This window comes from Platalea leucorodia (genome assembly GCF_965183815.1).
Source record: "Platalea leucorodia genome assembly, chromosome: 2".
Classification (NCBI taxonomy): Eukaryota; Metazoa; Chordata; class Aves; order Pelecaniformes; family Threskiornithidae; genus Platalea; species Platalea leucorodia.
Genome location: NC_138824.1, coordinates 50,509,427 through 50,535,156, shown reverse-complemented (window position 1 = coordinate 50,535,156; position 25,730 = coordinate 50,509,427).

Sequence of the window (25,730 nt, the reverse complement as noted above, 5' to 3'; positions counted from 1 at the left end):
CTGATTAATCTCCCAGGAACCTGTTAGGTGGAGAGTTTTTCACTGTCCTATGTAAGACGTGCAGGGTTTTAATCCACAACATTATAAATACTGTGGTAAAGCACTGTAATTCTCCTCCTGAGATGTAGCCTTTGGGAGAATGCAACTGTAAACTGCTGCTTCAGAAAGTCTGGTGAGTCAGTTATCACTCCCTGTCTGACTGTGCTTTGTAAACAGCTGGACTTCTTTCTCCTAAGGCTTATATAGTGCTTTTTATCTCACAGAACAGATCTCAAAGCTTGAGTAAATTCAAAAGCATTGTAAATGCAATATACTATTTTAACGTATGAATTTTGATGTAGCTATATTCTCTGGAGATACTCTACATCCCATTTAAGGACTTATGTAAAGAATCATTTGCTCCCTTCCTCTATGTCCCCAGGCCTGTTTTTCTGTACATGGTGAAATTGTTTTAAATATTTTTATTACACACCAACTTAACACCCACATTATGTAGTAGAAAGTTTTTTTTTTTTTTTAACTCAGAGGAATGAATAACATACATCTCCCTCATGTTATTTCTATGTGTTCCAACAAATCAGAGGGGATATAATTCAGGTGTGACTGCCAGTATATCTAATTCTTACCATGCAGCTGAGGACTCTGATGCTATAATGTCTGTGTGATCATTTACAATTGGTCTTCTCAAGTTTAAATATTCCAAATGGCAACTGGGAACCATTGGCTTAAAGAAGACAAATAGACTAACAAATAAATAAATTTAGGACATATCTTCTTCTTTCAATTATATAATTTATGAACACATAACGTCGTGCTGGTTTTAGACATTAAAGTGTAATCTTCAATAACACAGCAGTAACAAATTAAACCACTGCTCTCTCAACAGAACAAACAAAGGTCTATGACACTGTAAAAGTCTTAAACTAGAAAATTTCAACATTAATTGTTCATGGGATTTTTTTTTGCAAAACAATAGTTTGGTGTAATTTAATAGCTCTATTTTGAAAATTTGCTATATGTGTTTCCATATCCTTATTATCTGTAGTTATGATGCAGCAGGGTAACTCAGGATGTCTAAGTTAGAAGGAGCATAACTTTCTATCTCTAGCTCATTGCTCTAGAGAGAGCAGTGTGGTCCCTCACTGCATGGTTTTCCATTAGTTAGAAGGATGAGGGATTCTTTGAAGAAAGTGTCATGAAAATGAGTTAAGCTTCCAGATAAGCTGCAGAACAGTTCTTTCAAGGATGCATCAAAACTAACACATTTTGCAAAACATTTTGCTTTCAGCAAATTAACTTTTTTTCCTGGTGGTTTAAACATCATAATGAACCTTTTAAACAATCCTGAGAGGATTAGATGGTAGTCTGTAAGACTGTCTGGGCGTTTTGGTAATATTAAAGCTTTCCTCTGGTCTGACTGATTTACTAGCTCAGTTCCCATTCCCCATTATTCATGTAGAAAACATCTCTAGATAATTATGCTTCTCCTTCATACCCGTATTTTGTAAATAACCAGGGGACATACATAGAACCTAGACGCAACTGGGACTCCTTATCAGGTGAATAGCTACCAAACAGTTACTTGTTAAACTCCTATGCTTGACACTCTTGAATCAATAAATATACAGGACAGATGAAGAGATGGAAGTAACATAGTAACATTGGTTTAGGTCATAGAATAATAACCTGGGCATGTAGTAGAGAGAGTTCATCTTGTTCAGACAACTTTCAGGCAAAGAATATTTTTTACTGATATTTTTTAAAGTGTCATCTGGACATTGTTTTATTTTTTTTCTTTAGATAACCCTGAATATTGAAAACAAAGCTGCTATAACTGAAATCTTGCATATGATCTTCACTGAGAATATAACCTGTCTTCTTTTATTTCTTTTTTCTGGCTGAAACAAAACACTTCTTTTCATGGAATTGTATACTAGAATATACTGGAAGGGGTTTGTTTGATTTTTTGGTTTTGTTTTCCCTCTAAAGATCTCCTCTTTAAAAATATTTTACCATAAGCATTTTTAGTTATCAGCATACTTAAAGTCTATCCTGTTGTGACTGATTTTCATTTTGCTTTGGATCTCTTACACTTTCACTCGAGTCTCTATTTCAAATATTGAAATCAAAGTGGTCTGGGGAAAGGGTACATGCAGAAGAAATAGCTTCTTTTGTGTAGAAAACAGAGTGTATTAACATTCACTCTAAAATGTTTAATTTTTTTTTATACATATACCTTGGCACATGTGCTTATTTTTAAAAAAGCACAATTTATCACGTTGATAGAAAGTTTTACTGTAACTACTGCATCAAACAATTATTTCATAAATACCAGTTGTCTTACAGGTGTTTTTTCTCTGATGATACTAGCTTGTAAAATATATTTAGTTTTTATTTAATATCTTTGTCTTTCAGTGAACTAAAAAATACAGACTCTTTCAAACTAAATTTTGCAAAACCTGTCTTTGCATGCAATGTATTTTTAACTCACACAATATTTAGAGGTTTTTTGTTTTGGTTTGGGTATTTTTTTAATTTTTTTTCTTTTTTCTTTTTTTTCACCCTTTCTCTCCAGGCACCTGTAACTTCACTATTTTCTGTAGCATTTACTTCTTGAAGGTAGACTTCTCATTTCTTTCAGGAGATTAAGACATTTCACAGTAGTTATATGAAATAGCAATACAACCAAGCTGATTTTACAGGCCTTTGGATTTATTTTATTTGATTTTTTGATTCCTTGGGGGATTTACATTTGACCCAACAGCTTATGACATAGTGGAAAAGGCACCAAGCCTTGCAGATCTTCTGAGGTGTGACAAAATTGCTTGTACTTCTTGGGTATAATGTTGAGTTGACTCATGTGCAACCATCAGTGCACCATAATGCCTGTAATTCTTTAACACAACATATCTTGTACTTTGGGTTCACTTGTTTGTTCACGGTGTCAAGTGCTGCAAAATTTGGTTTTGTATCTAGTATTTTGCACCCTTCCTTTCCCTTTCCATTTTTCTTCCCTCTTCTCTTCTTTGGGATCCTGACCTATTTAAATTTTGCAATTCCTCCAGAGAGTACTATTAAATAGTTTCCTACATAGTAAAATATGATGAACAGTTCTCTGCAAAGTCAATTTCTTGAATTTTACTATTTCACACATACTTGAAAAGGCTCTAATGCTCCACACTTTTTATGGAAATAAAATCATGAGTGAAGTTTTAGTACTCTCTTTCTCCATCCCCAAATTGGAAGTGTTTCAGGTTCTGGTTTTAGCTCTGATGATAACTATTTGAGTGACTGCACTGTTTTCTGTCTTTCTTTGTGCCCTATGTTCTCTTCTTGCAAAATGAGAATAATGACACAGATTTATCTAGAAATTGCTCATTGCTCTTAAGTGGTCACAGAGTCACATATGAGCATTATAAATAGACTTCAAGCCTACACAGTTATTTCCTTGTTTCCTTTACCAAACAATACTACGTAGTAATGTAATTACCTTCATCCTGGCTTACCTTAATAACTGTTATTGTTCAACAATGCTAAATGTCATGGCCATTTACATCTTTCTTGAATTTAATAAATTAAAATCTGCTCTACTGTGCTGTCTTGTGTTTGAGCTTTTAACCATGTTACTTTTTTATTTTTTACAAGCTTTTACCACTAATATAGAGATCCAATCATGGACAATTCTAGATTCCATATGATTATAGATTTTATATTTACCATAAATGTCATGTTTTGTGCATTATTTCCTAATGGGTGGATAACAGCTCCACCCATTCATGCTGAAATTCAATGTCATGGAGAACTGCATTATTCAAAATTTTGTTTCCTTTATTTTTTTGGGATTGGGAGAACAATCCCATTTTCTGTTCTATTAAAGAGCAGCTCTGTTGCTACTGACACTGAGACTGATGGTTTTGTTGCACTTTTTAGAATTTACAATACTCAAAAACCATGACCTTGGAGCTTTGGTTGGTTTTCATGACATACATTAAGGAAACAAGAGAGAGATCTTAAAAGAGGCAGAAAAGGTAAAGCAAGATGTATGACAAACTCCATTAGGGTAAATTGTCTGGTAAGACACAAAACTAAACAGAGCATACCTGTTTTCCTAACACAAACCCCGTTTTTTTTTTTTTTTTTTTTTTTTTTATGATAGATAAAATAGATATCTTCTTAGAGAAAAACTTCAGATTAAAAAAAAAAAGTACCAAGTATTTAAGTGCTCAAAACCAAAGCAGAATATGTATGATATTTGCTCTGTAACTAGCATAGTAAATGAAGTAGTTTTATATAAATAAATTTTTAAAATTAATTGGAAAACTATTTTTAATTTTAAAAGAAAAAAAAAGGGAAGTATATGAAGAAAAATTCCTTAGAGACCAACTTCTTTACCTGTGACTAATTCAACACAGTGGATAAAAGATATCAAGGATCCAAGCCTGTCTCAATTATTTTGAGTCCCTTGGTCCAATTCTACTGGTTATTTTGAACTTTGTTAGGGTTTTCATACCAATGGAGAAAGAGTGTAGCAAGACTGTACCATGTACTTTCTTACTCTTAAGATATGTCTTTTCCCAGTGAAGACATGAAACTATAATGCCTGGGAATGATATATATATATATGTCAGAAGAGAATTTACCAAAGACAGGAAATCCTCTGCCAGTGATTTGCAGCTAGGTTATGGTTCATTTGTGGCAGCTGAGTGGCACAGTGGGACCATAACTGTATTTAAGAGTCTGGCACAATATTTCCTTCAAGTGTTTCCATTACTGAAGTAGCTAAACTGTTACACATTTTATATATTCCATGATGTATTATAGCTCTAGAAAACAAAACAAAAACATATGGAATGATATTTTGTCTATTTATAGATATTTATAGAGATTATTTATATTTACTGTACATGTAAATTTTTTCAGAACTTTCTGATACTTCTTCACTGCGTTTTTATAGAAACTATGCCTTCTAAAAATAGCTCTTTGAGTTCACACCATCTAGCTATAAATGTCCAATTTTTCAGAGCTACAGTCTTAATCTATAGAAAAGAGGTATACCCTTGGCTTTATACGAATTATATTTCTGGAAAGATTAGATTCATACTCCCCTCCCCCCAAGAGGAATGGTGTGTATTTCTGCTAGTGATTAACAAAAATATAATGTTGTTCTTCAATATTTTGAATACAGAATTACAGTGCTGATTTGGCATTTCAAGACACCAGCATGTGTGGTAGAAACTCTCTACAGTGCACTTTTTCCTTGGATTATTAATATTGACTCTAACTTTAACAAACTAATAGAAAAAAAAATTTACAAAGAGCAGAATAATTATACCAAAGAACTTTTCTTTTTTTTTTCTTCCTGAGGCTGGTTCCTGCAGTGCTGCATTATATATGTCTCAGAAAAGTACCTACAGCTATCAGATTTACAGATTCCCAGACTTGATCAAAAGCTTTATTATATTTAATTAAAAAAAAAAAGAAATACTTATTTTTCCATTCATTGCAGAGGTATGATAATGGTTAATACTTAAGACTATCTGGACAGAATATTCTGGATAGAATATATTCATATTTCTTGAGGTACACATGAAATAGCTGCAAAGATGTGGAAAACTTGTTTTACAGCAATGTAAAGTATCTTATGAAATACTTTGGCTATTAAAAAAATGAAGCAATACTTTTACTTTTACTTTTACTTTTACTTTTACTTTTACTTTTACTTTTACTTTTACTTTTACTTTTACTTTTACTTTTACTTTTACTTTTACTTTTATTTCTTCCTATTTAGAGCTTTCTGCTTGCATTTCTAACAGCTATCTTCCCTAAAGTACAGATTTGGGGTTAGTTGGGATTTCTGGCAGCATAAGGGAAAAAGCTGCCAGAAGTGATTTTAATCCACTAAAAGAAGCTTTATAAAATGATGGAATCAAAAATTACAGATGCTTTTTGACAAGTATAACATTTTTCTTATAATTAAATTCTAATGTACAATTATCCTTCTGTTATTTACTAAAAAGTCTAACTTTTATTTTTTCACTTGGCAGAATAGTTTTGCTAATTACTATTTAAAGCAGTTAGTAGATATCAAATTAAGACAATAAATATTTTATGAATAACATGCCATTCTAAGAAAGAAAAAGGAAAGAGAGGAATTTTTTTAAAACATAGTTCTAATCTCCTGTAAATCGCTGAGTTCTTCCTGAACTAATCACCTTCAGCTGCCCCTGAAGTCAACGGGAGCTCTAAGTGCTCAGGACCTCTTTAGCATCCTAGCCCTGAGCACCTCATACTTTTATGCATCCTGTTTGTCTAGGGCTTTGTCATGGATTAACCCCAGCCAGCAACGAAGCACCACACAGCCACTTGCTCACACACCCTGCAGTGAGGTGGGGGAGAAAATCGGAAGAGTAAAAGTGAGAAAACTCATGGGTTGAGATAAAAACTGTTTAGTACATAAAGCAAAAGCTGCACACGCAAGCACAGCAAAACAAGGAATTCATTCACTACTTCCCATTGGCAGTAAGGTGTTCAGCCATCTCCAGGAAAGCAGGGCTCCATCACACATAAGAGTTACTTGGGAAGACAACCGCCAGCACTCCAAATGTCTCCCCTTCCTTCTTCTTCCCCCAGCTTTATATTGCTGAGCACAACATCATGTAGTATGGAATATCTCTTTGGTCAGTTGGGGTCAGCTTCCCAGCTTCTTGTGCACCCCTGTCTACTCGCTGGTGGGGTGGTGTGAGAAGCAGAAAAGGCCTTGACTCTGTGTAAGCGTTGCTCAGCAGTAGCTAAAACATATCTGTATTATCAACGCTGTTTGCAGCACAAATCCAAAACATAGCCTCATACTAGCTACTATGAAGAAAATTAACTCTATGCCAGCTAAAACCAGCACCTTAAGGCTTAAAAGAAGTCAGCTCCAAATATTTGCCTATGTTGCATGCTATGCTGCAGTGCAGAAAAGTAAGAGTGACCTGTAAAAGAGCTAGCTTGAGCACTGGAAGCTGTTTAGCAGAAAGGAATTGAGAACTTAATTCCCTGAGGTACCTTTGGGTGTGCATCCTGCTTGTCACTAGCTGATTCTAGGATGTTTCTATTAAAGCCAGAGGGAAGCCAATGCTACTTTCAGAGGCAAATGACTACACTAGCAGGATTTTTCTCAAGAGGCAAGTAAGTCGTTACAGTGAATGTCACAGCTGTGAAGGAGGTCTCACCTTACTGCTCAGGGGCTAGCCAAAGCAGTTCACTGAAAACTACCCTTGCCCACCCTTTTTCCCAGGTGTTCGCTGAGAGATGACTGTTGGGGAGGTTCACTTCTGATGTAGTGACAACCACCAGAAGGAGATTCTGTCATACAGTTAATATATACCCAGTGACATATTAGGGGAGAGAATTAAAAATAGGAAAATCCTAGAGTCTGACTGCTAATAGTAAAATGATTCATGTGGTCTGCAGCTTACTTTCTCTCACTTTTCTGAAGAGGAAGAAGGTAACCAGCCCAGAGCATCCTACATTATTTTGTCAACAGAAGTTTATTTCAAGCTATTCCTTTACAGGACAAATGTATTTTTGAGCACAGACTTACCTGTGCATCTGAGGGAAATGCATTAACCCTACTGTTTCCAGGGGCACCCTAGATGAAACTACACTGTGTAAGTAGTCACATAGAAGTGCTGGGGCTGTTGTGTATGGCTTTTGCCTACCAGTGTTGAAACTCACTTTCTCACATAGCTATAATTCTGTAGTTATAGTCACTATCCAGGTTTTTACATTTTGGTTCTAAGCTTCAGTTGCACTCAACAATGCAAGTGATATAGGTAGTTATCAACATGAATAAAAAATAATTCCAATCATTAAGTGAGAGAACAATAAAGAATGGATTGATCATGAAGAATTCTCATTTTGCTTTTTGTATTTTCAGTCTTTAAAATTGTCTTAACAAGCAGAAAAATAAATACCACCTCTTCTTATTAATGCTGATCAGGAAATTACTTGTTTTCACAGAAAACAGTGAGAAATTTTCCAGGCAATTTTCTTAGGAGAAAACCATGTTTTCATTGTTACTTTTATTGTTGGAGGAGACAAAACAGGAAGCTTTTATCTTACAAAATCAGAGAATTTCAATCAAAAAGGTCTGACTCAATTTTTGAAGGATTAGAATCCAATAAAAATCCTTTTCCCGTGTCTCTGTTTTATAGACATTATCTGGACAAATGAGAAATGAAATTATATTGCATCTGAGATACCTTACTAAGAAGACGTCCATTCTGGCATCTGGAAAAATTACACTGAGAGAAATCAGTTCTCCATTTTTGTTTGTCATTAGGCCCAATGAGAAAAAAAACCCAGGTAAGAATTATAACATTCACAACAATAAAATATGTAAGTGCCTCACAAGAAAAAAATGATCTACAGAAATTCTTTTCTCCCTGATCCTTCTATAATAGTTTTATATGATGTTAAACAGTATTTGTTTGTGATCACTGAGAAAGAGTCCCTCCTTTAAATATTGGATAGGCATATTTTTATCTGGTATTTGTAATTGCTATGGAAATTATGAATTTATTTTACTGTTGTGTTCAGTTCTCTTATATGTCTACCAAGTTTCACAGTTTTATATAGATTTTGTAATATTCTCAGTTTCAGAAAACTCAAAGGAGAGATGAAACTTAAGTTACTCTAATTTTCTTCTGAATAACTTCATCGGTTATTGAGATTATGTAGTAGTTCCGAAATTTTATGATTCTTTGCTGAGCCTTCCTATTCTCCACATACATAGACATTTTGATGAGCTTTCATTATGGTTTTCAGTCTTATTCAATGTGTTTTGTCTTTCTGAATTTGTTGACAAACTGGAAAAATGATGCTTAGCTAATTGGTGACATCAGTGGTATACAGTCATGTTGCAGTCATGTTAACTCAGGAATTTTGCTAATTATTATTCTTGTTATATATTTATTATATATCATGCCTAGGGAAGCAATCAAATGCCAAAGTGTGTGATAAAGGTAAATTACCATGAGGTCACTCAGGTTATCCCTCAAAGAGGTAAAAAGTCTGTGCTGACTCTATAATTTACAAACCTGTACCATTATAACAGTTAGTTAGGATGAGTTCCAAAACAGTAGGAGTATTTTCTCAAATAATAACAATGCAAGGGTGGATGTGGCTTAGACAAATTAAGCTGACGGGGACTAAATTGGTGATGACTTTCATGGAAAAACAGATTAAAAATCCATAGCAATTAATAAACTCATTATTGAACTTTTTTCTTTTTATAGCTTCCGATTCCAACGGTTAAAAGAGTTTTACCAAACATAATGTCCTTGCCACTATGTTGGCACAGAGGTGACCTCTTAATATTCCACTGATCTGAAGTAAATATTAGGAAGAAAAAGGCTACTAATACTAAAGGTCATCCTTGGCTCAAAAGCCAAGCTAGAAGCTTGAAAAAGTTTTCTAACAGTTAGATTAGAAATTAGAGTCTAAAATAGCATTTCATAAGGACTACAGGGGGTAAAAATGATATTAAAACTAACATGACGGCCCCCCCCCCCCAATAACTAAGACCGTAAGTCAAAAAAGGCACATCATTTTTCTAGCACTATTATGTGATTTCTAGAGTTCCAGCATATATAGTATTTCTGGATAAAATCATACAAGCAGCAATGATTTGAAATCAGGATGTACTGTCTTTTGTAATTTTAATTGTCATATCAAAAATGTGATGTTGAACCTCATGAGGTCCAACAAGGCCAAGAGCAAGGTCCTGCACCTGGGTCAGGGCAATCCCTGGTATCAATACAGGCTGGGGGATGAAGGGATTGAGAGCAGCCCTGAGGAGAAGGACTTGGGGATACTGATAGATGAAAAGCTGGACATGAGCCAGCAATGTGCTCTTGCAGCCCAGAAGGCCAAGAGTATCTTGGGCTGCATCAAAAGAAGCATGGCCAGCAGGTCGAGGGAGGTGATTCTGGCCCTCTGCTCTGGTGAGACCCCACCTGGAGTACTGTGTCCAGCTCTGGAGTCCTCAGCACCAGAAGGACATGGACCTGTTGGAGCGGGTCCATAGGAAGGCCACAAAAATGGTCAGAGGGATGGAGCACCTCTGGTATGAGGAAAGGCTGTAAGAGCTGGGATTGTTCAGCCTGGAGAAGAGAAGGCTGTGGGGAGACCTTATTGCAGCCTTTCAATACTTAAAGGAGGCCTACAAGAAAGATGGGGATAGTCTTATTAGCAAGACCTGCTGCGACAAGACAAGGGGTAATAGTTTTAAATTAAAGGAGGGTAGATTTAGACTAAACACAAGGAAAAAAATTTTCACAATGAGGGTGGTGAAACACTGGAACGGGTTGCCCAGAGAGGTAGTAAATGCCTTGGAAACATTCAAGGTCAGGTTGGACAGGGCCTTGAGCAACCTGATCTAGTTGAAGATGTCCCTGCCAATTGCAGTGGGGTTGGACTAGATGACCTTTAAAGGTCCCTTCAATCCCAAAGCATTCTATGATTCTATGAAAAAGTCTTTAAAAGATAGCAGTAAAATCAGCCACTCAGTGAGTCACAGTGGAAAACATCTGTTTATCTGAATGGAATTATATTTATTTTTTGTTTCAGGCTCAACATTTCTTTCTTTATGCTTTAACATTATAAGAAGTTTCAGGTTAATTTTTAATTATTTATTTCTAAAATTGATTAATTCAGGCCCCAGTTCATCAAAAACTTTCCTTGAATTTTAAAGCAAATCTTGAATTCTTGGTACTTTGTTCTGTAGCACCTTCTAGGTGCCTGAACTTAAACACTTGAAAGAAGAGAGGGTTAATCATAATGATATTCTGGTTCTTGCCTTTAAGTAGCTCTTGGTTAATTTAAACAACTCTGGGACACTAGGGTATAATGAACAGAAATGACATCCAAAAAGCACAATGTCGTACAGGCTCACAAGGCTTTCATAAATAACATAACCAACTATTTCAGACTTACTCTTTTATCTAATTAATGGGCTATGCATGCCTGGAATGACTAGCCTTTCACATTTACTTTCTGTTAGTTTTCTAATATGATGTATGAGATGAAAGTATATTACACATCTTATTATGACTGTTTTGCCTGTGGGAAAAGAAAGTAATTGCATGCATTTTGGTCAAACTTATCAAGTAAGTAGAAATGAAAGACACTTCTTTGTAGCACAAGAAAGTTCCACTCCAAAACTAAGCAATCATTACAATTGCACGTATTTCTTGTGCTTCTTTTCTTTAAGAGCAACCAGTAGTAACAAGAGAAATGTGCTTCATTCATTTTAAGCCAGCAAAAAGACAGAGTGTTCTAGTGGCTTAGTCTATAACTTGCTGATCAGATAATGTTAGTTTAATTCTTTGTTGTGCTATGGATTCTCTCTGTTACCCGGTGTAAATTGTCTAGATGTTTAAGAGCGAGTAAATGCCTAATAATGTACATTTTAGCCTTTGATAACCACTTTGGGAATAAGATGCACGACAATCATCTAGTCTGTTCAGTGACACAGTTTCCCGAAGTCTTTGACATAAAAGAACATTGCTCAGCTCAGCCCCTTTCCCAGCTTTTCTGTGTGGGAATGCACACTGCAAGTCATGTAATATCCTGCAGGCAATAAAAGCCTACTCTGCCTTCACTCTGAGATAACTGGAAGATGTGCTGCTATTTTTGTATGGCACAGTGTTTAAACTCCACCACAGAGAAGGACTTGCTAGCATCAGCTAAGTACTGCAGCAGTTACTCTGAAGTGGTTGCAGGAGAGATTGGTGCATATGGGTAGCTTATGTCTGCCTTCAGAAAACATCCCCTCAAATGTATGAGTCACAGTACCGCATATTTTCACAGCCCAAACACATTTTTTTAACAGACAGCCTATACATATATTGGTATGTGTGTGTCTCTCTGTGTGTATGTGTGACAAAATTCCAAAGCTTAAAACCAACCTACGAACTTTATTGAATGTGCACTGTTGAAGTAAGTTCAAAACCCTTCTTTCTTAGACTTAGGGATGTTCACCGAAATACAGTACCATTGTTGTAAATTCATTCATTTCAGCAGCAACTTATAATTGTTACCTGGCACATTCTCAGCAAAGTGGTGAAGTATTTCCCCCAATCTCTCTCTGTTTTGTAGGCAAAGAAATTATCTTCTAATCTGAAATTTATGTTCCTTGGAGAGGAGAGGAAACTGGGAAAAGGACAACTGTATGTGAAAGCTAGGCAATCTCATATAACATCAGTGCTGTGCTGTGTACAGCCACCGGCTGTGATCACTTGTATATAGAATAAAGTTCTCATGACTTTTCTGCAGCGCTTATTGATTTGTTTCACCAGCTGGTTTATATCTGTCTCATTATTCTTTACGCTGTCACACATTCTTTCAACCTTTTTGTTTGTTGTTATAAGCAGGTTACTTCATTGGTAACATCCTGCAATTCAATAACTCAGTATGAATCAGACTATGCCTCCATAGTCTTCTTCAGAAGTTGTTATAACAATTTCACTCTAATTTCTCTGGGTTTTTGGATGCTTTGGATTGTGGTAATGGGACCAGAAATTAGGAGCACCTCAGTTTAAACCTCTGTGAGTAGACAGTTGAGACCAGAATGTGTTTAATCTGATTTATTATAGATGCTTATGTAAGAATAAGATTAATCTTTCTCAGGAAATGCTTATTTATCTCCAAAGAAAAAGATGGTTAATCAACATGTAAATGAGTAAATTATTACACTTGTGCATCAATTTCACCTCATGTGTCTAAACTGAAATTGAATTACAAATTTCTTGAACTCCTGTTCCCCAGATTGAACCTTATTAGCCATCGCTATGGTACTAGAGGTGTAGCAACCTTTCAAAAATAGGCCTTTTCAGCTTCCCATGCTCTCAGGTGCACAAGAAGCTGGGAGGGGACACAGCTGGGACAGCTGATCCCAACTGACCAAAGGGATATTCCATATCGTATGACATCATGCTCAGTATATAAGCTGGAGGAAGAGGAAGGAAGGGGGGGACATTCGGAGTGATGGCGTTTGTCTTCCCAAGTAACCATTACGTGTGATGGAACCCTGCTTTCCTGGAGATGGCTGAACACCTGCCTGCTGATGGGAAGTAGTGCATGAATTCCTTGCTTTGCTTTGCTTGTGTGCACGGCTTTTGCTTTACCTGTTAAACTGTCTTTATCTCAACCCATGAGTTTTCTCACTTTTACTCTTCTGATTCTCTCCCCCATCCCACCGTGTGGGAGTGAACGAGCAGCTGTGTGGTGCTTAGTTGCTGGCTGGGGTTAAACCACAACACAGACATACTTACTAATTCTTAATCTTCATGCTTATGCTTTTATTTAATATTTTTTATATATTTTTTTTAATTTTTAAAGATTTTAAATCCTGAAAGGCTTTTCTTTTGTTCTTTCCTTCCCCCACCCCCCCTCCACCCCTTCCTATTAGGTACAATTTGCTCTTACAACTCTGCAATAAACATTTTAGAAATTACTGAAGGGAGATATATTTTGGTAATAACCTTAACAATTGTTTGTGCAATTTTATTTTGTCATGAAGAAACACAAAGTAGATATTGAAAAAAGATTGCAAATCAAATAGCTTAATTGTGTATATCCATTCTATAAGCACCTTTGATAGACAAATTGCATAAAGACTTAGATTTAGAGCTGCTTTAAATTACTATATTTTTCTTGATGTTAGTTGGTCTTGAATGTTAGAGATCTTACTTATGTTTCCAAAAAGTAGAAAATATTGAATTTCAAAGCTAATATATCTTATGATAAATGGAATTAATACAAAAAGTTCAATTTAGTGAAGTTTTGGTGAAATTAAATTATATGGTGAAACGTTCTTCATTCCTACAGTATTGTGATTCTTGATTCTTGTGATATAAGTGAAGGTAGGTCTATGATACTCCCTATTGATCTCAAAGTACTTTCCTTTATTTCCTGTTCAACAAAGTAAATACTGGTATAATTTTGCTAACGTGGTTAATCCTAGAAACATTTTATTCGAGTTTGTCTGGGTATCTCAGAACCACTTGTCCAAGAAGTGCTTCAAAGTTGCTAGGTCAAGACGACTATCCCAGCCACAGCTTGAACCTACATCAAGAAAAAGCTACCTTATGCAAGGTCTTGTCTCTCTGTTTTGGTTTCTATGAAGATAAAACCCAGGCATGTAGAGCTAACAAGAATATTTTTTACTCAAATAAAGACTTAAATTTGATTACAAGGTGTCCAGAAACTTGAGTCAATGTTCAAAAAATCCCTCCCCCAGCCCCTAGCTTTTGTAGTTTCAAGCTTTTTGTTTGGTTGGGTTTGGTTTGGTTTGTTTTTTTTTTCCTTCTTCTCAAAACCTGTGGCTTTATCTTTGTCCCTTATTTATCATCTTTTGTATAAATCTAGGTGCAGTGGGATTATTTATGGGTGTATGGACCGTCTGAACCTTTCACTGCTAGGACATGCAAAGACAGCATCTTTAATTCTGCAATACCTCAGGGTCTTTTTACTTGTTACATAAATTCTTAGCTGCTTGAATATATCTTACATACCAAGCATCATCTGTATGTACGTAGATATGGAGATATTTTTCATATGTAATCTTTCTTTGTTTTCTCTAGCTATCTACATGTTGATGCATGGAAAGAGAAGCAAAACTGCACAGACTATGCAATTGTTAGGTTCTCCTTGCTGTCATCTAATCAAATTATGAGCTAAGAAATCATAATTAGTAAAGAATTAGTACTTGCAGGACTGAGCAGCAAATAAATGTGGATGGAGGGGAAAAATTGTATTCATTGCTGAAAAAAAAAGAAGGGAGAACATCATTTGATGCCACTCAATGTCTGCCATAATTACTGCATCAAAAAACAGATAAAGCAATATGTTCAAAAGCACAAAATAGTATTAGTGAAACCTTTTCTCTTCATTCTAGTATGTAGGAGTAAAATGTCTGAATTCTAATTCTAAACTGAATTTATTAGTCTACATTCCTTCATTGACCTTTTTAGTATATTAAATTTTGATTAATTCTCCATTCTACCTTTCCTCAATGAAAACTTTTTTCAACTGTAGAAAAAATGAGAAATAGCTGGAATCAAAACATATAAAATGGTGAAAAGAAAATGAAGTAAAACTCTGTGGTAAAATTGCAAGCTTTCGGTTGTTTTCCTTTCTTTCTATGACTTGTATATAAAGAGGTGAAAATGAATTCAGGAAATAAACTGCTTTGTTACAATTCTCGTTTCTTTGCTTTTCTCGTACGCTCTTCTCAGCTCCCTTGTCTTGGTGATATTTGTGATTTAATTTTTTTTCATCGATACACAGATTTTCACTCTACCTGCTAAAATGCAATGCTTTTCAGGAATTTACAAGGAAGGAATAACTAGTAAAATAGAAGACTGAGTATCTCAATATTTTTAGGCTTCCCATTTGTCTAGATAGTGTGAATTCTTAAAACAAAAAAACAACACACAAAAACATGACCAGTTTGTAACTTTGATCTGTAGTGACCTTATTAATTACTGTCAAATCTGTTTTCAGATTTTTATTTTCAAATCAAATCACTAAAGATAGTATGAGTCCATTTTATCAGCACTGTTATCATGAACATCGAATTTACTTTCAGAAATGCTGTTAAGGTATATGTTTCTGATCTTTCATTATATTTATGGTTTTTAGTGTAAAAATGAATTGTTATGGGGTTTACATCTTCTAGATTTTTCTATCATTTTATTTTCACTTGTGTTGTTCTTGTGTTAATTAATTCCAAGTGATCACTATTTAAATTTCTTTTTGGATGAAACTTGTATGTAAGTGTCAGACTGATCTCTCAAACTTTTTTTTTATTAATTAGAAAGAAACATTAAGCCTGGGCACTGGTAACTTTATTGTATCTATTTTTAAGGATTTTAGGACTTTTAAGGATAAAATCAGAACTTTTTTTTAAAATGTAAAGAGATATGTGTGTATTAGCAAAGAATTATAAAATTAACAAAGATTTAAACAATGATATAAAAATTAAGAAGGTTACAAAATTAATGCTCTCAGTACGGGCACTATCTTCTATTGATCTCAATGAGCCTGGAGATAGCTTAAATGGCCATGGGAGCAAGTTCGAGTCGTGGTGTTAAAAGACTTAATGCTCTTTGAAGTTATTTTAAGACTCCAGGAAAACCTGGTGAATGGAAAGGATGAATTCTTCCCTTTCTTTACGTAAACTAAGTATTTTTATGTCACTCCATGAATGAAAAATGTATGTGTCAAGGAAAGTAGATGGTGAAACATTAAGGGAAAAAAGGAGTAAAACCCATGAAACTTACGCATTCATGCTAGTTAGTTTTAAATACATTCCTGATATTCATTGTTTATTGTCAGTCTCTTAACTAGGTCTGCTCAAAATTTTCATTTACACTTTCTGAAAAACAAACAAATAAAAATTAATCTGACCTTTAACCAAAAAAAAAGTATTTTAATTTCATGAACTTAGTAAAGTTTCTGAAATTACTTTACCTGCCTGTATATACTTCTAATAACATATAAAAATACATTTTCCTAACAGTCTAGAATCTAAGGTTTCTATTTGATAGTAATTTAGGTAAAAATTAAACAGGTTATGGTGGCTTATTTTGTTGTTCTTTTTTTTCTTTTTTAATTTTTTTTTTTTTTAATTTTAAAGCACTAGATATGACTTATCTGCTTCCTTAGGAAGAGAAATATATTTGCAAATTATTTCCTAAAGGTACTTTCCAATTCCTATTAACTTTAATAGCCATATTTCCATGTATTTTAATGATAAGAGGTCATGTCTAATAACAATTTTGATAGGTATATGCCCAAGAAACCAAGTTAGTTAAAACTGATTTACTGTCTTTTAATGTCTCAACTTTTACAAAAATCTCAAGAAAATTATCTCATGTCCTTCAAAGGCTTGTATAGTTTCCAGAAGGAGGCACATGCCTGTTTGCCAGATTGAAATGCTAGACAGTTTGAACTGTTTTATCTCTAAGATGGAAATCACCTAGCAGAAGAAGGTGGTTGTGTAATATATGGGTTATCAAGGTGACCATGAAGTGTGGTGGTACAGTTAAGAATGTCAGCTATGAGGCTGTTATTCCTGCTCTTCATTTAATATGTCACTGAAAAATCTACATAAACATTTAATAAGAAATTTCAGTTAAAACTAAGAACTTGGCAGGCACTCACTTCACTAGATCTAAGAAATTTACCGAAGTTTAAAACCAAGCAGAATATATAGCTATGTAGGAAAAAATGAATGATTCTGTGATATATTCTGAAAATAACCTCTTCATAAATTAAAATAAGAGAAATCAAGAATTTTTACTCTTTAATTCCACAGAACCACTCAAAGAAACATGTAATTGATTAAGAAAGCAAGTGAGGTGATGAGGGGTGGGGGGTGCAGAGGAACAAGTGAAGGGAATAGAAGATGAGACAGGAGAACCTCAATAACCAGTTAGCAGAGACCTCAGAATATGTAACAAGAAGCCTGAGTCCTAAGCCTGGTTTTCTCCACTGAGGAAGAATCTCAAAATACAGGCTTTAGTCAATGTCATTTTGAAGGACAGCAACTCATAGCCACCTTAAAAATTAAGTTTCAAAATGTGATCAAACTGTATTTTCCTTGTCAACTCAAACTCATTCAAATGACTATTCACTTTTCAGGTCATATTGCTATTTACATAATTGGCTGAAGCTAATATATACTAGTCAGAAATATTTTGATACACTGCATTTTCTTTCTTTATGACTCATGCTTCATGCCTTGATATTTATCACGGGTTCAGCTGCACACTCTAACTGTTGAGTTTGTGCCTACTTTACTGATTAAACTGAATATTTTAGTAACAGAATTTACATATACACTGATTGCCTTGTGCACTTGCTTTTTTTTTTTTTTTTTTTTTTTTTTTGAGAGGAAAAGAAGCAAGGAGTGTTACTTTCATGGATTTCTATGATGTATGCTCTGACTTTCTCCCTGATGTACATGTGATGAAAACTTGTTCAAACTATTTACAGACCTTTTTCATTTTCCAGGACTCAGATACAGTGTATTTAATTCTAAATTTAGACCCTTTAGGAAAATGCAGAAATGAATAGTTCTCTTAAAACTAAACAGGTAAGTTCCCTACTATGATGAAAGAGTGGTGTTTGTGAAAACCTGTCTAACATCTACTGATAAGCAGACACAAGACCTACGCTGGCAGGAATCATATTCTCTACAATTTGGGCAGACTAAAGACAGTATTGTGGGTGTGATAGGAATGTGGTTTTGGCTGTTATGTAAAGCAAGCATCACATTCCTCTGTTATAAATCTATACTTTGATGTTCACTACTGATTTCACAGTGAAGACTGTGAAAGCAGGTCACTGTTTGCAATGCAAAGTTATTTCTTTTTCCTGATAACTTTGAATTAATTTTTGTTTTCATGTCCATCCTTTATATTCTCCAGTGTGTCTGTGAATATGTACATGGTTTTGATCTTATTCATGCCTTCATAGGAAAGTAAATTATTGAGTATTATAAATACTCAAATTAGGATTACTTTCTTGCTTGGATGTATTTATACCCACAGGATAATGCAAATGAGTCCTGCATCCTTGTCTGGATATACAGTGTGCTGAGTAGCCCTAGGGCACAAGGGAGTGTAACTTTTGGGGAGGTAAGAGTCTGAATCACTTACAGTTGAGGATTCTCGAGTACTAAAACCTATTTGCTGGGCTATGACATGTTATCACTCCCACAATAAGCCCCTGGCCCTGTTTTTTATTTCACAGATGAGTCATAGCCTCAGTGGACTCATACGTGAAGTTGTCAGCCCTGAAACAAAAATGGTCTTAAGTGTAAGTGCTTGCATGTTACATTTAGCCAAGATGGTAGCATTACTGAACATTTGTTTAAGATGACTTCAGTAATTTAATAAGAGTGCATTTAGTCTATAATAAAACTACTCCCTACGTTTCATGTATCTTAAAACAAAGAAACCAAACAGAAGACATGGGAGTAATCGTTGTGATTCACTCTCAGTCTTTGGGGACAAGTTTTCATGTAAGATTTTTCCTTCCCAGAACAGAGCATTCACTTGAATGTCAGTGTTCTGTAGCTATGAAAACACTTGGAATATATAGACTGTATGTATGACCACAGACCTGCTTTACAAATTCTCCTTCTATATGGATTCCAGGTATCATGTGTAGACCAAAATGGTATTATTCGTGTATTGAGATGAAGTTGATTAATTATTTTCTTAGCAGGTATCAAGAAGTAAGCTTTCAAGTCTTCATCTTTTGTATGAATGCAAATAATTAGAAGACTACTTTAGAATCAATATATTAAAAATCATGCAAACACTGCATGCATCAGGACCACAGTATGAGTCTGATTCAGGAAGTTATGAAACAGGAAGGCCTATAAGCAAGCTAATATTAGCAGAGATGCATTTAAAGCCTCAGCAGCTACCCTTTGTTGGAATATGAAAGTGCACAGTTCAAACGGCACATTATGAAAAAGCTAAAGTGTTACTCTCTGCAGCTGAATTGGCAAAAACAATTTTTTGATTAAAAGCACCTGTCCATGCTACAAATTCTTTGTGAAGATGAAATCAGTAAACAAACAGTGAGAAGTGTGAGGTGGATTGAAAACTAGCTGAAGGGTTGGGACCAGGGGGTCATCATCAGAGGCACAAAATCATTATTACTGAAATTTAATTTCTTAAGAAATAAAAATCTTCATTACAAAGGGGAGGTATTAAACAGTAAAGGAGGAAGAGAAATCTAACTTTGGTATCCTTGTGAATCCGTTGTAACTATAGTAGTTTTAGGGGTTTTAAATGTCTACAAATGTCATACCACAGGATGGTACCCAAAAGACACTGAAGGAAATCACATGTACTGAAGTCATTCCTACAGTGTTTGATCGTACAGCCTAAATTCTGATTCATACAGCAGTACATCCCAAGATTCTCATCACCTTATCTTTTCATGTTAAAGGTCCTAATTGACAGATGCACTTGGGATTTCTATCAGTAGGAATAAACACAGGAGGAGAAAGTAATTTAGGGAAGACAATGAAGGTGGACAGAGAAAAAAGGAGTTTTGGGGGGGTTCCCAATCCACCTGGAATCTGGAGGTCTTGAAGCACAAGCCTAGATCTGAAAGCCTCAAAGATCTCATCATGTCCTATTTTCCACATAAGGTGGCAGATATTCAGTTAACAGGGGTTTCAGTTGTTACTTGAGCATGCTGTGCACATAATGCCATGACAAATCAGTGAGAGACAGGTAGTGTGCACAGTATTAAGAGCCTCTGCATTATTTTCATTAAGAGGTAAGTATATTTTTCTATATCTATCTTTTTCTTTTTTTTATTCTATTTTATTATTGTTTTTCATGGCTGAGGAGGTAATTCCATGCCTAAAAAAGGAAATAAGAGGTCAGCATTATTCAGATGAGCATGTCTGTATTGGTACAAAAAAACCTACAAAAACCTGGACATGAGATTGGAGTTGCTTTAACAGTACAATGAAAGATGAATGACTGTACATCAAGTTTTAATGAATACCTGACTGAGGAAGCGTATGAAAACAGCATGAGCAGAATTTAGAACAAAGAATTGTCCAATATCATATTAGTGATAAAAACTCTACTGCTCAGGAATGAGACAGAGATGAAACCTCATACTCATCAGAACACAGTACTGCCACTATGGACATCAAATCTTTTGTTTTTCAATTCCAACCCATAAAACTTTACATTCCAGTTGAGTAATAAAACCAGACTTGTTTTGAAAAGCTGCCCTATGTCTCCTCATAAATCTGCTGCTTGTATAGGTCCCAGAGTAACAAAGTTTGCAATAGAAGTTTTAAGTACTTTTGGAATTGCTATTATAACCACAATGAGAAACACTGATGTACATATGAAAGCCCACTTTCTGAACAGTGGAGATGGATCTATTTCCACTGCTCAGAGACACAGTCAAGTTTTCATTAACTTGAGGCAGAATTTTACCCCGGAAATATTGAATACTCTGCTTAGCAGACTATTCAATCTTTACACCACCAGGGAGACAGTTGGGGAAAGAATCACATGTTTATTAAAATATCTTTTATTTTATTTTTATTTTATTTTATCTTATCTTTTATTTTATTTTATCTTTTATTTTATCTTTTATTTTATTAGAATATCTTGAAACATTTTTATTATAAGCTAATATCTTCATTTTAATAATGTTTTTTCATTTATAATGAAAATTATGTTACCCACTTGAAAAATGTGTCTACATAAATATTAATTTTTTTTAAATGTGTAACAAAATGTAACAGCTTAGGGCAGGAAGTTAGGCCTAACATTTCAGCAAAATATGATATAATTTTTAAACTAGTAAAGTGAAATAGTTACTTACCAAAGACATACAGGTTAAAGTTACACTTGGAGAATGTTATGGAGTTTGGCACAGAACTTACAGGAACACGATATGATACCTCGTTCTGAATTATCTTCCCCTGCTGTGTGAAGGAAGGAAAAGAAACACCAAACCATGTGACACTGCTAAGCTCAATTTGTGAAGAGGACCAACAGAAGTATAGGCTGGGACAGGAGAAACTTGCACTCACACACATAGATGCACATACACTGCTACAGTTAGCAGAGACATTCCGCAATCACCAAACCAGCGAGTTGCTACAGCCCAACCTGCAGCAACAGGGCACTCACTCTGGACAGTTTCTGTGTAAGTCTCTGGGCAGGGCTTGCCACCAACACCTTGGGTGTTGACACAGTATCACCTGTTGATCCATAGCCCATACCAAGGCTCATCACACTCAATTCTTGTTTGCATAGCCATGTCAGCCATGGTTCCTTGCGGTTACTCAACTCTTGATCAAGGCAAGGCTGTGATGCTCCTGTGACATAGCACAATGTTGAATAGTAATGCAAAGGGAGTATCCCCATACACCGTATCCCCTGTGATACTTACATGCTTCCAGATTTTGTATTTCAGTCCACCTGAAAGAAATAGTAGTGTAGAGATCATAGGCATTTTAGTCAGAACATTGGCTATGTCTACGCTTTCAGTAAAATGAGTTAGTTGTGTGCTTGGTCCAACTAATATGAAACTAGCTATGTCCAAGATTTTAAATTCTCAATCCCATCCCAGTTAGGGTGGATATTTGCAAATTGTCTATTGGAAATAGGCCATGGGTTATGCCAAGTCTTGGATCAAGCCTGGAATTTGTTTGGGAAAGTGTTAATTGGCGCATGATATTTTTATATGAGAAACTATTTTAACATTTTAACCACATAAATGACCAGTTCCAGTGACAGTCTCAATGTGAACCTTCCCTATCACTTTAAATTCATTAGTACAGAGGTAGACCCTGCATAAGTACATGCATGAAGAATCAGAGACCTGGAAAAGTATGTAAGTGTCAGGGATCAGATAGAATGAGCTGTGGCAATCATCTGAAGGGCACTCCATGTGGTAGATTAATTCTAGCTGTCCCTTTAAGATTTAGTCTAGAATGAAAGAGTGAGCTGAGTACCTGTTCAACTCTGGATACAAGTTAATACTCTTTTAGCTTTACCTACAGAGGAAAACCCTCCATAGAATATTTAATCCACCACCATGGATTTACAGACTCAGATGTGGATTTAAATCAGTTCTAAGCTCTACAGTTCTCATATTGTATTAAATTAATGATAACTATTGTCTGACTGATTTGAAGATAAATTTGTTTTTTTGTTACAGCTAGTGTGAAGCAGAGCTGAATTTACCTACTTCCAGCAGAGTGAGACAGGCTTGTGAAGAGAGGATAGAATCTGCATTGCTCTTGTAAAGATCATACTGTGTTCATTGAGCACAATGCCTGTGCTGTAGGCTGCAGCTTTCCTTTCCACCAGATATTGAAGAGATTACTTAGATACTATTCCAATGCCTGGATTACTTTTTCTAGTTGAGAAGATATTAAATATCAATTTACAACTATATTCTGTAGTGATTAGAAACAAACTAAGAATGCTCATCTTCACTGAGAATGTACTGTTCAACAATGTAGAGTCTGGGTCATACAGATTACATGCTATGGTTATGTTATAAATACAGAGACACCAGTTCTGAATGAAGGCTAGAGGGGAATCTCTGTGTTATGCACCGTGATTAAACAGTTTTTGAAGGAAAACCCCCCACAGTAACAAGAAAGAGAAGAAGCCTTCATGAGAAAACCCAAAGCTTTTACTCTCCATGTCTTTTGAAGTTCATAATATGCAAGATATTATTTATGTTTTCTGTATTGTGTTTAATTTAATAGGAAACAGTGTGACGGACTTTACTTGAAAGTCATCTTGAAGATCCACAAAGATAAAACAGAACTCTGGTTTATCCTTCAGCAAGGGCTTAAGCTAAAATGCATCATGAAATACAATGCTATAGTTTCACATAATATCATCTCAGCACCTTTCTTTCCTTGCACCTGTTTCTCCTGTGTATTCATAAATCTGCTGCTCCAGCACAGTATTGTTTATCCTTTAAAAATCTGTTGAGATCACTGCTTTAGCAAGCTGTGGAAATAGTAATAGATCTTTAAAAAATATTTTGATTCATTAGATACTGTACCTCAGGTTGATTTTTTATGCAGGTGCAGAGCAGGATAAAAATGCACAGATTCTTTTTTTTCCTAGTAATCCTCATTCAGGGACTAGCTGCAGTTGAAGCCTTCTTCATCCTCAGAATTCCCCATTAGTGTCCTCTGAGGAATGTTCAGTCCCCAAGGACTGAAGGGTCCTTGGATCCTGAAGGACCTTTGTCCTGAAGTCCCCATAGTGTCATCGAGAAACCCATGAGGCACAAAGCTTCCTAGAGATCTGAAGGGAGGGCAGGATGATTCTATAATCTGAGCAGTGCAATGCCTAAAAGTAATAACATAGTGCTTGATCAGCCTTTCACACTTGGACAAGCTGTGGGAGCAGGTGTTTCAGGGTCTCAGATCTGCAAAAGCCAGATTTCTTAAAACCTCATTTGCTGAATCTGCCTTTTCTACCATAAGATTAATTGCCTCAACTAAACAGAGAGAAACAGTGCACGGTGCATCATGAACCATGTTACATCTTGTTTAAAAGCCAATATGTACAGATTTTAAACTAAACAGAATTGTTGTGCTGATAATTTATTTATATATTTTCAGTGTCAGTAAAATGAAGAAACAGAGACTGTCTTCACTACACTGAAAATCAGAGTGAAAGTACTTCATTTCTACTTTGCACACCTGTGAGATACAGTACAAGTTACAGAACAACACAAACCAGTCCAAAGTGCATATATCCCCATTGTCCCATGTGACTTTACAAGACCCTTTACCTTCAGCTATCTATCTTCTTTGCTATAATGAACAGGGTATATTGCTAACAAGTTATTTTGCTCTTGTTATCAAAAGCAGCATTTTTTTCCCCTCCTCTCTTTTGTTGACTATAGAGCAGTTAAAAACTGCTAGTGAAACCTTGGTAGGGATTCAGTTTCAGATTAAGCTGTCTACATGTAAGTGGCTACATATTAGTCACATGGACCCTGGAGCCTAGGCCACATTATAATGAAAACACACTACAGCAAAAAAGCCTAGGGAATGATTATGATGATAAGCACTAGGTGTATGACTCAGCTACTTAAATGTACTGCAGTGGGTTAGGACGTCCAAGATATCTGTATGGTGTTGGCAGGCATGACACAAGATGCAGGGAGGACTCACATTCTTTTGGAGTGGCAGCTGGATGCTAGGCAGGATCAGAGGACAACTCAAACAGCACTAAATGACAGTGTTCATACAGCTAAATCGAGCCCCCACTGAATACGATGCCAAATGAGAAAAATTGTTCTCACATGAGCATGAGTGAGATATAAACCTTGTCAAGCTATGTGATAAAAGCTCATCTCCACAATCACAAAGGAGCACAGAGAGACAATGGCAGATGGAGGAACCCAAATAGTAATCTTCCTGGTTGCTCCTATGCCCATCACAGGAAAACAAACAGCCCTTCAAAGGTCCATCTCCACAAGCCCAGAGGAGCACAAGGGCAGAATGGCAAGAAGGAACACAAATTAAGAACGCAGAGGAAGGAACACCATTAGAGGAAGAAACAAAGGCAGGGAAAGGGATGGATTTCACTGATTTGGGGAGGAACAACTGTGGGAAAATGGAGTGGTAAGGGGATAACAAAGGTTGGCCATGTGTAAATAATTTGCTAGTTGGTGCACTTGTTTGGCCATGTTCTGTGACAGATCAGCACAGTCTGTCCTATCTTCTTATTAAATTCCTAACTCTTTTCCTGTGTGAGGGGCTCTGCTCCTTATTCACTGTGTGTGTGTGTGTGTGCGCATGCATGCGTGTGTGTATGGGGGTCTGAGTGCAAGCAACTAGAGTGAGACCATGGGTTGGAGGGGCTACACGTCTGTGGTACAAGCAACTGAAATGAATGTAGGTCTGGGTGCCAGCAGCTGGGCTGGGAATGTGGGGTGGGGGGCCCATATGCCTGGGTGCTGAAGACTGGAGAGATCAGAGTGAAACCAAGTGAAGTGGCCTGGGAGCCAGGAGTGTCTCTAAAAGCAGGACCATGGGAGATTTGTTACTGGGGACCAGGGGAGTCCCAGAGAGTTCTGTATGTGTGTGTGCATAAACATATATTCTTACCAATGGACTCTATCCAGCTCAGCCAGAG